This window comes from Xyrauchen texanus, chromosome 10 (assembly GCF_025860055.1).
Source record: "Xyrauchen texanus isolate HMW12.3.18 chromosome 10, RBS_HiC_50CHRs, whole genome shotgun sequence".
NCBI classification, from domain to species: domain Eukaryota; kingdom Metazoa; phylum Chordata; class Actinopteri; order Cypriniformes; family Catostomidae; genus Xyrauchen; species Xyrauchen texanus.
In genome coordinates this window covers 32,830,820-32,845,345 of record NC_068285.1, presented here as the reverse complement: position 1 = coordinate 32,845,345, position 14,526 = coordinate 32,830,820, and the positions used below count along the sequence as shown (strand labels likewise).

Sequence of the window (14,526 nt, the reverse complement as noted above, 5' to 3'; positions counted from 1 at the left end):
GTGCCTGAGAGCATAACAGATTTTGTGGAAGTTTCCATTAATGGAAGCAGAATGTAGTGCAGCTAATTCCCATTTTTAACACCACACACTGAAATTGGGATTAAACGACAACATAATCAACAACGTTGACAATATAAAAATTAAATTGTCGAATATTAAAATTATCTCATTTAACCTAACATGAGATCACATTAAACTGTAATGATGACACGCGAGTGCAGCACTGCAGTTCACACCTGACTGAGGAGAGGAAGAAAACAGCTCACAGTTCAGATGCACTTTAAACGTCCCAAACAGCTTCAGATGATGTAGCTCACAAAGTATGAGGGAATTATAATGCAAAAATTCTTGTTGTGGAATAAGTGGAGCTGGAGCTGCCGATCCACTGAAGCAAAACTTCCCGGCGTTACATCTTAAATGCAGTTATATTTAATGTGTTATAGTTTTGGTAAAGTTCAAATAACACAGAAGCAGATCATGTAAATAACAACAAACTCCGAAACTGGAATTTCTCTGTGCGGTCAGTGCCTCTTCTATGAGTTGCGTGAATGTCCCGATCTAAGGGGGAGAGATTTAAACTGCACCCGGCTGATGCACACTCTGTTGCGGGGATGCTCATCCCACAAACGTGCACGCTTAATGCAGCTAGATTATAACGTGATGACTGGTGACTTGAATTATTATAAATATCACTGTGCATTAGTGTGAAGAAAATTTCCAAAACGCAGCTTTATTAATAAGAGAACGTTTTTTTTTTTTTTGTGAGTTGGATTGAAGTGAACAGAAATGTGAGAGAGGTAGTCTTCGCCCCATTATACTCTTATACTCTTTAACGTTTAATACAACCTTTTAAGTCGGGGCACAAGCTGAATAATCGGTTAAGAGCTAATGATTAATCTTTGCAATAATCGCAGATTAGTCGAATAATCATTCTAATAATCATTAGATTAATCAATTATCAAAATAATCGTTAGTTACAGCCCTACACTGAAATGTGCCAGTCTCAAAGGTCACCCTTCATCCTACATCATAATTATTCTTGCCCCACCTTAATTGCCCAAGGCAGCATTGTATTCAGGTCAAGAAGAACATATCTCTCAGTCACTTCCCAGGTCTATGATGAAGAAGAAACAGGCTTCAGGCTGGGCAGTTACTGCCAGAACTTCAAAGTGCTGACCCTTATGGATGTCCAGACATCAGCCCGGCATGCCAACCTCAGCACGTCCTCACGACAGGACAGCAAGACAAGTAACTCTTTCTGATTACACCTGAGATGAGATTTGAATTCAAACTGTGCAAACTCATGGCTGAGGGAGGCCATATTGTACACTTAGTAGTTTGTAGATTTACTCTGATGAATGCACACAAGACACACAAGACCGTGTCAAATCCAAATAAATTAAGATTTATTTTATATTACTGTAATTAACTTACCTAATGGATATTGCAAGGATTCAACTGCATAAAATGTTTCCAAGTGTGATCAAATATTTGCAAAAAAGTATGACAAAGATTGTAAATGACTACTTGGCTATATTCATTCACTCCGTGTTTGGGATTGAAACCCGCATTTATTAACAGGAATGACTCTCAAATTGTTCTTTTCATACAACAGCAGAACCTTATTTTGCACTCTAAATCTGAACTGATTATTCTGCTGTTATATGTGTTTTCACACTACAGCAGTGATATTCCCAAATAAGGATGAAGTATTCCACCTATTATAGGAAAGTCTTAGGAAGCTGTGTTAAGGGTTGGGTGAAAGGGTAACAGAAAATATTTGTTAAAAATAATGCTATTTGAGACGTTATGGAGCCCACTATCCCATTTCCTGTCGAGATGAGGCCAAGACTAAAAATACACATCCCCTTTCGTCAGAATGACAATTGCCCCCTCAGCATAAATGTCTCCTTCAACCGCTATCATGTTGCACAGAGCACAGTCTCATAGTAGGAAACAAGCCCCCATGATCCCCAAGCCTCTGATCAAATGTGCCACACTGTTGGTTTACTTTGATCCTGTAATGGGTTATGTGCTTTTACACTGTGTTGACCTTACTATTTCTCTTGATGTAACTCAATATTGTTGTTACGTTGTGTCAGTCCAAAGGAGTTTGAAGACTAATTGAGTGCATTCAACGGTTGCTCTTATTTCGTAGAACATTCAAATATCTTTTGAGACAATTTAAAGTGCATAAATATGCATAAATGCATAACAAAATGCATAAATATAAAGTACACCATTCAAAATAAGAAGCTAATGAACCAGTAAATGATTTTAATGTTACAGCAGCCCTTATGGTTTATCCAAACGGTCAACAAATATGCAAAGTAATGCTTAAGGAATCAATATATAAATTTTTCAGTACAATTGCTACATAACAAGGCATTCAGTCTAAAGTAATTTTTTGTATATGATCTACTCACCTTTGCAGTGCTTCCTACAAAATTCTGTTTTTTACAGCAGGAGGGCCTATTAAGTTTGTTGATAACAACAGGTAACTCCTGAGTCTTTGTGTTCCTTACTTAACATTACTACAAAGAAACTATACTATCCTGACTAGTTTTGATACCCTGACAGGATATGTAAAAGGGGAAAAAATACTTTTTTAAATTAAAACATTTTTTTTAAGTTCAATACTCTTGAGTTGATGTAACCTTTATTTGAAAATGCAGCTTTAATCCAGTTCAATGTTTGTTTTTGTTTGTACTGTGAACTTCTCTGTGTTGGTCTCCACATTTCACAAATCAGGAAACTCCTTTACAACTGCATTTCTATTTGGTCTTTCTCTGCTTTCAACTGCTTATCTCTTTCTGCTGCCAAGTCATCCTTAAATACCCAGTATTCCTCTTGTCAAGTTTAAGAGGTCCTCCAAATTCCACAGTGCCAAGGAAAGGTTGAGCAAGACATGACAAGGAAAGGAACTGACTCACAATGTCATGGTCCTGTCACTCTGTCAGACTGGGTTTTTGTCTGACAGTACCGTGGCATCATCATCCCATGTCTGTCTTTTGTTTTGTTGTCTGTCTTGTGTGAGCGCACAGTTTCGGTTGTATTCCCTGCCATGCACTCTTCGGTCTGTCTTGTTTCTTGTCCGGAGCATGGTGTCTGGACCCAGACATCCTGCCTGGTTTGGTTTCGGTCTGTGTTGGGATTGGGACACTCATGCTCCATGACCTGTCTATTATTGACATGGGTGTATCACGCTTATGTCATTTTGGCAGCACTCAATAGTTTGTCTGTCTCTCGAAAACACGTGTGCACCTTGTGTTGTGCTCGCGTTGCACTGCGCACGTGGGTCACGAGCTGTTTTCATGTTGTGCTGAGGTTCGGTCACTTTGGTCTAAGGTGTCGGGTGTGTACGTGGCCGAACTCTCGCACAGGTCTTGTCTTGTTTTTGTCACCTGTTGCGTGGCATTTGCTTCTCGATGTACGCTCAGTTTTCTTTTAGTGTGAGAACGCTTGGCATCACTTTGTTTGCTGTTGCTACGCATTCTCTCATCTTGTTTGTCAGTTGACATGGGCATATATTGCTTTATTGTCTTGGCGATTTGCTCACATGCCATTCAGGTGTTTTGTTGTCTTATGAGAGCACGTGGCTTTGTTTTGTTTCTGTATCGCCGAATGTCTCTCTTATCTCATTCTCTGCCTCCTTGTTTGCTATTAGTTTATTAGTCGCACCTGCCCTGTCTTGTTAACCTGTTGATTGCTCTCCCTATTTTAGTCTCCTCGTGTTCACTGTCCAGTGCCAGTTCATCTTGTTGGTTCTCTCATGTCGGTCTGTTTTCTTCTTCCCTGGTTCCCGTAGCCCAGTCTGGTCGGTCCTGTTCCCCCTGCCTGGATTATTTACTTTTTGTTTTTACCTTTCGGGGTAGTTTATGTTTATTTTTCTCTCTCGTGGGATTTTTTGGTTTGAATTTTTGCCCTTGTATTATTAAATAAATATTTGTAAGTATGTTTATTTTTTTGTGTGTGTTTTGTTATGTGTTTTATATATATGTATGTATTTCACTGGTCCCTTACTTGTATAAGCTGCTATGTCTTGTTAATTTGTGTTTTGTTCAATACATTTTTAATTTTTTTTTAATCTTTTATTTTTCAATTCTGCATTTGGGTCCTGCTTCTGCGTTTGTGACACAAAAGAGAGCTGTACATGTTGAAAACAAGACAGACCTGAAAAGTGGTCTATGTGAATATAAATACCATAATATCTTATCACAGTGGCTGTGCTGCATTCCGGATGGGAAGACCCATTGAGTCAGGCCAAACCATCACAATTCTGCAAGAACATCAGGCAGGACATAGTGTGGGTCAGCAGGACCTGACTGAAATAAAGGCATAAGTACTTGAGACATTTTGTCCACAACTTAACTTCTCAAATGAGTTCTAATAAGAATGAAAATGGAATACCATGCTAAGCATGGCACTTGTGCATTTTCAGATTGAACATGATTAGCCACGGACATTATATTGCTCTTAAGTTTCTCTTCAGCCAACAAGCATTCAAAACATCATGACACTGATTGCATTTACTCACAGAAAGAGTCTAACCAAGAAACACTTCAGTACACACGGAAAAACACACACATACACATTCAGAGAAGAACAAAAGTGGTTCTGAAAGAGCTGCTTAGAATCAACCACAGTGCGCCTGCTGGGAGTAATCGGCTACCCTTTCAGCAATCTAATGGAAGGCTGGCTCTGGGTGTTCAATGGAAAAGGAAGCAAGGGCTTCTCAGTGGGAGACAAAAGCCACATCCTCCCTTGAAAAGGTTCACAAGCTCACAATCACATCCCACAGTGCAGCCACAATTGAACTGAGGGGAACGCAGTGGTCAGGTGAAAGGCAGGAACATGGCCTGTGGAGTTTGAGGGATTTTCCCTCAAAATCAATGCAGAAAATGCAAAACAAAAACATAATTTAAGTTTTATGTATATTAAGGACACAATTGTGTTGAACTGGTATTTTGTGTCAAAGCTGTGATAACATTTTGGATTTTAGCATGGTTCGTTTTATTAACCAATGAGCATCCAGGACCAGAACTGCACACTTTATTATGTGTATTAAAAACTAAAGCGGTCCCCAAATGAACAAACTTAAACTCTTTGAAGGCATTTTTGATTGCAGCACCACTTACAGACTGCTGCATTAAAAATAATGGTTAATTTAAATGTAAAAACTGATGAAAAACTGTTCCTCCAATTTTCAATTTTCAAAACTTGACTACAGTGGGGACTTTAATGTATTCACTTCTCGACTACTGTAACAACCTCTTTACTGGCTGTGACAGGGCGGAGGGTGGGGCCGGATCGTGATGCTACACACCCGGCCCCTAATCAGGCTATTCAAGCATCAGAGAGGGATAAAGGCAGACTGGAGACTGCAGAGGGACAGAAAGAGAGAGATTTACAGGCAGCTGTCCAACACCTTTGTGTGTTTGTCTTATTGTTAAGATAATAATTAAAATATGATTTATATTCTCAAGCCGGTTCTCGCCTCCTCCTTTCCATTAATCCCTTTACACTGGCCTACCTGCTAAAACTATTGCCCGATTACAATACATCCAAAACTCTGCAGATAGAGTTCTCACTAACACCAAGCGTTCTGTTTAGTCTTCACTGGCTGCCTGTCTCATGCTGTATTAAGTTTAAAATTCTTCTCCTGACATATAAAGGCCTCAATGATATGGCACCTTGTTATATGTGTGATCTGCTGCATCCATACACCAGCACGCACTCTTCGTTCTTCTGATTCCAAATTGTTGTCCCTAGATTTCGTCTATCCACTTTTAGTGGGAGATCCTTCAGTGTAGTTGCACCTAAACTGTGGAACTCTCTACCCCAGAGCCTCCATGACATCTCTTCTATTTCTATCTTTAAATCTCAGCTTAAAACACATCTTTTCTCAGTGCATTATCTGTCTATTACTGATTGATGTTTTATATCCACTTTTGTAATTGAGATTGTAACTTCTGTATATTTTTATTAATGTACTTTGTCCTGTTAAATGTATATGGAGTGTAAAGTGTCCTTGAGCTTGTGGAAAGGCGCTATATAAATAAAACATATTATTATTCACTTAATAATCTTCTTTGACTCTGAATAAGTGCCATGATCATTAAGTGCCAACACTATCATTAATGTCCATTAACTCACAGGTCAGTAATGTGGATGTTATATGGTCCAGTGTTTCCACAATAACGTGTGTCATAATGCTATGTGCAGAAAACCACACCTTCTCTATACAGAGAACAATCAATGCCTTATTGTTATAAAAGGATAAAGTGGATGAGATCCACATTATTTTCAGCCTTTCACCAGTGGCAAAGAGGATCAAGTGATTCCAGCCTGTAAAGAAAACAGCACAGTGAGAATTAATGAGACAACTAATGAGCCCACGAGATTTCTAAAAGAAATCCAAGAAAAAGCCCTGATGGGAGATTCTTGCCTTATAGAGGCAATGCATCTTGTTTCTCAAGTACTGATCCTTTACTTTCAAAGGGTGCTGTTAATGGCATGCAGAAACTACATAGCCCTTGAGTCACTGTCATCCTCTATTTTCTTAGCCTTCACTTACATGAAGAGTAACTTTCAAAGAGAAGCTTTTCTTTAAGTGAGAAACAGAAAACACTCACAATCTGAGATCATTTTGAACAACATTCAGACAACTCAACCCCCTCACACACGTCTCTCACATGAGCAAATACACTCACATTAATATCACACACTTATCAGTGCATCTGAGGTATGAAAAAACAATCCCTGACCCCACCCTTGACCTCAAGTCTCAACACTTCCATTGATCAATGTGTTTCTTTGAATAAAGTGTGTCCCTGTAGGGATTCAGTAGGACCAGCAGCCTGATTACAAACAGACGGTTACAGATGAACCCAACCCAGTTCAAACTTATCTTCTTATATAACCAGAGCCACCAACATCAATGGCATAGAGAAGAATAGGACTGAAATACATGGATTTAATGGTCTAGTACAGAAGTTAATGTAAACCACAAGTAACACTTTTTTTGTCACAATTTATCCTTTAGAGAATAACTCCATAGTATCATGGCTAAGCCACAGATTCTATAAAATATAGATAGGTTTATTAATCCATTGTTTTGAAATGAATAAAAACACAAATGTATTTCAAAATACAATGCAATTCTACATGAATAAGAAATTAAAGAAATATCCTGGGTTCAATAAAAGTTGAGCAAAACAGCATTTGTGGCAGCAGTTGTTGATTACTACAAAAATATATATATATTGACTCGCCCCTACTTTTCTTTAAAAAAAAAAAAAAAAAGGCAAAAATCGATGTTACAATGAGGCACTTACAATTGAAGTGAAAGGCGCCAATCCATAAACATTAAAATACTCACTGTTTCAAACAAGTGTTGAAAGTATGATTTTAGTGTGATACAATCACATACTAATCTTTTTAACTATTTAAACAACTTTACAGCTCAAATGGTATGCACATAATTAATATAAGTGCTATTTAATGAGAATATAATAAGAATAAGTATAAGAAAAATAAGAATATAATGGTCTTTATGTTTGGGTTCCAAAGACCTTTATACCCTCCAAAAAAAATTGGCCCCTTTCACTTCCATTGTAAGTGCCTCACTGTTACCTACATTTTTGCTTTTTTTTTTTTTTAAGAAAAGGAGCGACAAGTCGAAATGTTGTTTTGTGGAAATCAACATTTGGCTATACCACAAATGCTGTCGATTGAGCTTAACTTGGAAACCAGGCAAAATCCTTTAATTAATAGAGCAGATCTACTCAACGAGATTTCATTTATTATGATGTGCATTTTAACGAGTACAAATGTAGGCAATCTCCATGAAAAAAATTTTTTTATGTATTTATTTTTTTAAGAGAAAAAAAACCCATTAATCTTCGCCGTCATGGCCAATTAAAATGTTGTCATCCCTACAAAAGCTGTGAAGCAAGAAGAAATATGCTGTCTGTCGGTAGTGGTGGCTTCATAAATTTCGTATAATGTGGCACACCAGCAACATTAGTACAGTATGGGATTCTTTGCGGCTTTAATCGAATCCATTGATTAATGAGGAGATTGGTTTATCATACAATTGCGTGGTTCCAATGTTGATACAGTCATCTCTCGATAGAAAGTATACATGCCACTTTTTACGAGATATTTACAAGACATCGTAGAGCCAAATGATACAAACTGCTTTTGGACGAATAGCCGTCTGTTGCAGCCTAATGCAGATGGCATTGCAACTCAGTTGCAATAATTTTGCATGGATCACTTTTAGGCACGCTAGTCACTGATCCCTGTAGCCGAGACAGTAGAGTTGCCTGTGAGTCGGATTCATGTCCCGCTCTGATAATACGCGGCTTCCTCGAGCTCTTCCTCACTAGCAACTGAGAAAAGCTCGTCCGTTTGAACAAAAGCATCGCATTACTTTCCAAACAGAATTACTGGAAGCGCGCACATCCGTAGAGCGCGACCCCTGACATTCGTCACAATCGCAAAATTCGTATCAATGCATTCATGAAGTACAGTTCAAATTACAACGAGGCTGCACAATGACCCAATTCCTGCGAACTGTCATTCAAGGAACGTCGTATATGCAACAAAAATGCTAGTGTGTTATTTTACAATTGCGTTCTTTTATATGCCATGCTTACTTATGGAAACTGCATTAAAGCGTTGTTTTATTGTTTATTTCCAATAGGTTCCTTATTTCCACATATCCCAATTAGAGGAACCCGTTATATCGCGCGTGGTTTTGATGGAATGTTTACAACAGTACAGACTGCAATACGAGCCAACGTTCCGTCGTTAAGAATGAAAAAAGGAATTTTCTAATAAGCAGGACACATTGACGGGTGATGATATCTGGCTTACCTTGTCCAAGAAGCACTAAGTTACCCTCGTTGTGTTGATAGGTTGCGGAAGCAGAGCAGGATAAGCAGGGCACGCGCCTTCTCTTACACGGTCTAGCGAAACTGTCTAGTGCTGCCACGCGCTGCAAACCATGTTACCGTCGGATGCCCCGCGAGATCACGAGCCGCGGCGGTGCTCTGCTGAACGAAGAGGCTGTGCTTCTAAACAACTGCGCCGGAGGGAGCGGATTTAAAGCAAGGGAGGATGTTAGGAAGATTACGTGGTGCCGTTTTAATAAGATGTCACTACGCCGAATGGGATCGCTTCTATGGTGTCAGGGGCTCGTGCCCTCACGATTTCTTTCAGAGAAGCATAACAGCACCTTCTAGAAAAAGGAAAGCACAAATATGTGCCATGATAGCTGACTTTAGTTTGCAGAGTGTGGTTGGGGACATTCTAAAACGCTTAACGTGAAAAACGCTTAACGTGGCTTACTGCACTAAGACAGTGATATTAAAAGACCAAACTCAGTACACATCATATTAATAAACCATACTATGTATAAAAAAATAAGATGAGTCCAAAATATGAACGCAACGCGTTTAATTACACGTTAAGCATTTTCCTCCCATAGAAAACCGTTATAAGAAAACGCTTAACGTGAAAAACGCTTAACGTGGCTTAGGCTTACTGTAGCCTACTAATATAGTCCTACTATAAAATCTATATTATATTATTCCACACATTATATATATATATATATATATATATATATATATATATATATATATATATATATATATATATATATATATATATATATATATATATAAAATATTTAATATATAAAAATATATAATAATATATTTATAAATATTATATAAACATATAATCATATTTATTAATATGATGTGTACTGAGTTTGGTCTTTCAATATCACTGTATTAGTAGTAAGCCACGTTAAGCGTTTTCTTATAACGGTTTTCTATGGGAAGAAAATGCTTAACGTGTAATTAAACCCGTTGCGTACATATTTTGGACTCATCTTACTTTTTTATACATATTATGGTTTATTAATATGATGTGTACTGAGTTTGGTCTTTCAATATCACTGTATTAGTACAGCACGTTAAGCGTTTTAGAATGTCCCTGTGGTTGCAATTAACTCACATGTTCGGTTTTGATGACTTCACTGTCTTACGTTTGGGGTCTCAAAGACTCCAGTGATTTGTGTGTAAAAGAACAATAGTAATTCAAACATTAGCCTATTATTTTCCCTTTAGATTATTTTACAGTTGAAGTCAGACGTTTCCATATTAGGTTTAAATCATTAAAAAAAAAATAAATAACCACTCAACAGATTTTATATTAGTAAACTATAGTTTTGGCAAGTCGTTTAGGGCATCTACTTTGTGCATGACACAAGACATTTTTCCAACAATTGTTTACAGACAGATTGTTTCACTTTTAATTGACTATATCACAATTCAAGTGGGTTAGAAGTTTACATACACTAAGTTAACTGTGTCTTTAAGCAACTTAGAAAATTACAGAAAATGATGTCAAGCCTTTAGGCAATTAGCTTCTGATGTGTGTGTGTACTGAATTGGAGGTGTAGGCCTACCTGTGGATGTATTTTAAGGCCTACCTTCAAACTCAAAAGAAATCAGCCAAGACCTCAGAAAACATTTTTTCTGGACCTCCACAAGTCTGGTTCATCCTTGGAGCAATTTCCAAATGCCTGAATGTACCACATTCATCTGTACAAACAACAGTACGCAAGTATAAACAACATGGGACCACACAGCCATTATACAGCTCAGGAAGGAGACGCATTCTGTATACTAGAGGTAAACGTAGTTTGGTGTGAGAAGTGCAAATGAATCCCAGAACAACAGCAAAGGAACTTGTGAAGATGCTGGAGGAAACGGGTAAAAAAGTATCTATATCCACAGTAAAACGTGTCCTATATTGACATAACCCGAAAGGCTGCTCAGCCAGGAAGAAGCCACTGCTCCAAAACTGGCAAAAAAAAAAAAAAAAGATAAAAGCCAGACTACAGTTTGCAAGTGCACATGGGGACAAAGATCTTTTTCAAAGGTCAAAAATGTAACTGTTTTGCCTTGATGACCATCATTATGTTTGGAGGAAAAAGGGTGAGGCGTGCAAGCCGAAGAACACCATCCCAAACGTGAAACATGGGGTTGGCAGCATCATGTTGTGGGGGTGCTTTGCTGCAGGAGGGACTGGTGCACTTCACAAAATAGATGGCATCATGAGGAAGGAAAATTCTGTGGATATATTGAAGCAACATCTCAAGACATCAGCCAGGAAGTTTAAGCTTTTCGAAATTGGTCTTCCAAATGGACAATGACCCCAATCTCTCTCTCTCTCTCCAAAGTCAAGGTATTGGAGTGGCCATCACAAAGCCCTGACCTCAATCCATTAAAACATTTGTGGGCAGAACTGAAAAAGCGTGTGCGAGCAAGGAGGTCTACAAACCTGACTCAGTTACACCAGTTCTGTCAGGAGGAATGGGCCAAATTCCAGCAACTTATTGTGAGAAGCTCGTGGAAGGCTACCCAAAAATGTTTGACCCAAGTTAAACAATTTAAAGGCAATAAATACTAACAAAGTCTATGTAAACTTCTGACCCACTGGGAATGTGATGAAAAAATAAATAAAATCTGAAATAAATAATTATATCTACTATTATTCTGACATTCTTAAAATAAAGTAGTGATCCTAAATGACCTTAGACAGGGAACGTTTTCTACAATTAAATGTCAGGAATTGTGAAAAACTGAGTTTAAATGTATTTGGCTAAGGTTTATGTTTCTCTGGCCTAATTTAAGCACATTAGACAGCTATTTTTAAAGCTTTCACCCACTGTTGTGTCCAATACAGTAATGTAATTTCTGTTTGGGGTCAATTTCACCTTTGCAAAAACACAAAATCCAAATTAAAATGAGTGAACTGCTACAGTTTTTCACCAATCAGAAAGTAAAAAATACATCAACTTTTTCCATGATTGATCCCTGGGGTATCTGAGACCCCAAACAGAGTTGGCAGATGTTATGTTAACAGTTAACATTTTTCATGGATGATGTGTGATCAATGTTATCAAGTCATCAGATCAGTTAATTTAAGATTATGAAACATCATAACATTTAATAAAGTCCTTAATTTAAGAAATAATATAATATGTTATAGTAATAAGGGAATTATTACTAAGGGTTTTGTCAACTTAAAGGGATAGTTCAACCAAAAATGAAAATTCTGTCATCATTTACTCACCCTTATGTGACTCCAAACCCATAAAGCCCATTCACACCACAAACGACATTGGTGTCACTTGACTCTGCAATCTGCTGCTGGTGGGCATTTCTACAGTACTGCTGTCACTTTAATGTTATTGGTGGAAAGCATGTCTGGCCATAGTAGCTTTGAAAATTCAAATGACAGATTATACTGCCAGTAAAACTAAGATATCATTTTAATTTGACAAAGAATCAGTTCTATTGCTTCTAAAAAAAAACATTTTGCACAAGAGTGTTTTTATATACTGTAACTTGCAGCAGGACTCAATCCATCATATCATGAACATTCTATAAATGTATGAATCAAACTCACTCGGAATGCCAACGTGGTTTTCTACACATAATTTTTATTAAGCTATATACATGTATGTGGTTACAGACAAATGATATAGAACAGTCTATATCTCACAGAAACTTTGTACTTTTTTGTCTTGCATGCACTGGACTCCAGAATCACATTCACTGCCTGGAGACGGATGACATGAGCTCCACCGTCTCCACTCTCATTGGTAGTCGCTCGCGAATGTTGCTTGTCATTTGCATTAAGGTGAAATTTTTTCAACTTTGTCTTGTCGCTCGCCACATCGATCTCCAACGGTCACTGCAGCTTGTGTTGCCAAAAGTCTCTCTGCTCTCATTGAAAATGAATGGATCGTTTTTGTTGTGCATTGCCACTGGCAGTGTGAACCGTTAAGACTTTCTTTCTTCAGCGAAACACAACAGAAGATATTTTGAAATGTCTCAAGTGTTTTTTTTTGTCCATACAATGAAAGTCAATGGGGTCCAATGCTGGTTTAGACTCCATTGACTTTCATTGTTTGGACAAAAACTATTCAAACTTTCTTCAAAATACTTTCTTTTGTGTTCCGCTAAAAAAAGAAAGCCTTGAGTGAGATAAATTATGACATAATTTTCATTTTTGGGTGAACTATTCCTTTAAGGGGTTTGGTACAACCGGCAGGTGATTTTTCAATGTAAAGCATCTTATTTGAGGTGTTTAAAGATCTGTCAGATTCCAAACAGAACATGAAGGTTAAATGGGAATGTCATTCATTTAGAATATGAAAAAAAATAAATAATAATAATAATAATTTCAAAGTAGTTTTCAGATTTAAGTATTAATAGGCCTACTTCTAAGATTTCAAAGTAATCACACCTTTAGAAAGCATAAATTAATTCTGATAAATATCTGACTGATACTGAAAATTCACTTGACACATACATGAAATCTGTTTTTTTTTATCACTCAATTAGGATTCAATGAAAAGAGGTACTGAAGATAGGTGGTATAGCCCTATGTTCAGTAGGTCTATTACTCATGAGACTAATTTAAAATATAAAACATTTTATCATAAATTATAAAACATTTTAAAATTATTGTTTTATGACAACTACTAAATAATAAATACTAAAAAGAGAACAAAATTGGACAAAAACATTGCAAAAGAAAACAGATAATGGGAATATATGGTTCTAAAAGGGTTTTTAGGATATTAGAGACTACAGCCTGTCAGATTTAGACAACACCCGAGACATGACACCATTATTTTCTTGATTTTTTTGGGTAAGTAGCCTTGTGCATGATTTCATTTCCTACCCGGTTTTCCTTTTTTTAGAGAAAAGGATTAGTCAACATTTCCTTTCTTTAAATAAATGGCTGTTTGAAAATCCGTAAGGCAATGCGAATCCAAACTGTTACATCTCTCTGGTGCGAGACTAAATTGCTTTAAAAATTCTTAATGCACAATCTTAAAGACCACCAACCAGACAGAGCTTTGACAGGAATCCAGCTAATTATCAGCTTCCAAACAGGTTCTGCCCAAGACACCCACCAGGAAGCAAACATCAAGACAAAACGTTTTGTTTTTTTTAAATAAAATTTACTTGTACTACCGCATATCTCTTGGCAGTTTTTTGTGCAATAATGCATGTTAACAGGAGCAGTTTTACATTTATTCCTTTGGCAGACACTTTGATCCCAAGATTTAACAGTGCATTCAAGGTTTGCATTCTGAAAAATTGGGCGCCTAGGAGTGAAAGAGAGGAGACGCAGGAGTAGATTCTTTAAATAATTCAATTTTGAACGCCGGAGTGGAACATCAAAACTAAACACAAAGTATCACTTCAATAACTCAACATAACACTTCAAGGACTGACCAAATACTGAACAAAACTAAAGGGTATTTATACACAGAGAACTAAATGTGGGAATGAAATACAGGTGGGGATGAAAATGAACAGATGGAAGTGATTAGGGCAGTGAATTCTGGGAAACGTAGTGCAAGGGAAAACTTCAAAATAAGAGTCCTTGAAGAAGGTGATGGAGAAAGTGTATACATTTTTG

The 14,526-nt window shown here is 37.3% G+C and overlaps 1 protein-coding gene across 1 annotated transcript in view; it reads right to left on the bottom strand.

Moving 5' to 3' along the window:
• LOC127650977 (hippocalcin-like protein 1) overlaps window positions 1-9,181 on the bottom strand; it is a 62,806-nt gene extending 53,625 nt beyond the window's left edge. Inside the window, exon 1 of the mRNA XM_052136662.1 lies at window positions 8,884-9,181. The gene's annotated coding sequence lies outside the window, so the exon portion shown is untranslated. The remainder of the gene's footprint in view (window positions 1-8,883) is intronic.
• Window positions 9,182-14,526: the final 5,345 nt, after the last annotated feature.